Here is a 2,308-nt window from a genome sequence, read left to right as displayed (position 1 = left end):
CAGTCAGGGTAACACATTACAATCCAAATACACACAGCAACACAGCCAACAGACAGGAGGGCTAAGCATGTAAGTCTGGTAACAACTTAATTCACAGATAGGCACCTGGACTGCATGGATCTCACTTTATATCATGTAAGTTATCTTAGAACTTTCTTGTTTTATTTCTTAAACTTATGTGTTGCTTCTTCATTTGCATTCATGAGTGGAAAATGTACTGCAGCTCTTAGGGTCTAAAAGAACATGTCCAGGCATAACACTTTTTCAGTAGCATGGATGGATAGATAGTTGCTGACTTGGATAATTGTTTGCCATTTTGATCTGTTGAGCCACCTGAGCAACCATTGATGACAATAACGACAAATGTTTGGAAGAGTCTTTCACCCCAAAACATAAGAGTGTGATTACTCTCATCTCATTCATTCTTGTTCTTATTCAAAGGTGTGGAACAACTAGACCGCTTGAAGGACCAACCCAAATCTGAGATCGCTGTAACACTTCATAACACATGGTAAAACAAAATGCTTGAATCACATCAAGAAACAGGAACGGGAGGTCAGAGGTGTCAGATCGACACAGGTGGTCAGAGGTTTCAATTCTGTGGGTCATAAACATCAGGAAACAGGAACAGAAACTGGACATCAAAGGATAAATTTGACACCTGGGGTCATAAATTAATCACTTTTGACAGGTAGTCCCCCATATTTTCTTCTCGTATGATTTCCGTGAAGCAGAGGGAATCCCGGTGCAGTCATGAACATGGAATTTACAGTATAATGAGGGTGTCACGTAAAACACGCAATCGGATGGATGGATAAATCAAAAGTAGTTATGATATGTTTCTGTGAATATTAAAGCGCAAAGAGACTGCTATATAAATAATCGGCTTGTTTCTGCATGTCTCTGAGTGGCGCCGTTTTATCTAAAGTACTGCATACTGAAATACGCATACAAATGGTGTTTTCAGCGTCTAAGATACATAAACATGAACATCAGCAGAGCTGCTCTGAGAGAAAATGTAAATACACATTTCCTAGTTTTATTTGAGAAAAAACATTGTCAAATACACTCTGAAACTCAAAGATCCGCTACAACCAGTCAAAATAAAAGTTCAATTTAATTTGAAATTATGACAGAAATATATTAGCATTGTACAATGTACTTCAAAGTTATAATAACAACAATAATAATATTCTTTATAATAAAATTTATTTATTTAAACATTTTCAAGGAATATCATGTTTGTCCATGTTTTAACTTTGCCAAAAATAAAAGGAGTTGTATATTTTTATTTAATAACATTTTAAAACATTAATTAAAATGTTTAAAAAAAAAAGTTTGTTGTAATAAAGGATTTGTTCACTCAAATAACTTGTTCTTTTAAGAGTCATTGTTACTGATAAGAATTATTGTTTAATACCGTGATGACGTGATATTTTCTGAGACTATTATCATACCGTCAAAATCTCATAGTTGGTGCCTTATGCAAACTGCGTACTCTGCGTATAGGGAGCGCCACTACTGAATATACTTGTGCATCTGTTGTTTTCTTCTTATGTGTGGATTATTTGGTTTTATTTTAAAAACAGAAGCATGCTGAATGCACTCCGATGTGAATCTCTGGTTTCAACATCTCTGATAAATAATAAAGAACATGAAATGGACTTCCGGTTTGTTAAGATGGCGTTGACAAGCGTTGAGTCTCGCTCCCGCAACATTTTATTCTATAGCTTCCTTAAAACCCCACAACTTATTTCTCTTTCACTGCAAATTGGACAACATTTTTGGCGTGCACATATCAGTATCCAATTATGGCAGCTAAATCAGCAAAACAAGGCAAAAAGGAACAGAAAGTTGAAGCGTGCGGAGATGACGGCAAAGATGTTAGCATGGCAGCTATCGCTAACCTTCTGGCTGCTCTCTCTGCAGATTTTAAAGCCACTGTCTCGACACTTGAGGTACAGCTGGATCAAATTCAAGCCACCGTGACAGAACATGGCTCGAAGATTGCTTCGCTCAAGACCCACGCAAATTCGCAGGATGAGCGCACGCACGCCTTAGAAACTACGTGTGCTATGTTAAAAGAGAGCAACTCTAAACTGCTTGCTAAACTCGTGAACCTCGAGTTTCGTAGCCGGCGTAATAATATAAGAATTATTGGGCTACCTGAATCCATAGAAGGACCTCGGCCGTCTGTCTTCTTCTCTGAGCTACTCGCAGATGTGTTTGGGGATGGAGTCCTGGAATCTTCGCCGGAGTGCGTCAGAGCGCACCGGTCACTGGCTGACAAACCGAGGCCGGGGCAAAG

The sequence above is a fragment of the Sinocyclocheilus grahami genome, unplaced genomic scaffold, assembly GCF_001515645.1.
Source record: "Sinocyclocheilus grahami isolate Dianchi unplaced genomic scaffold, SAMN03320097.WGS_v1.1 scaffold2990.1, whole genome shotgun sequence".
NCBI lineage: Eukaryota > Metazoa > Chordata > Actinopteri > Cypriniformes > Cyprinidae > Sinocyclocheilus > Sinocyclocheilus grahami.
This window is presented reverse-complemented; position numbering follows the sequence as displayed.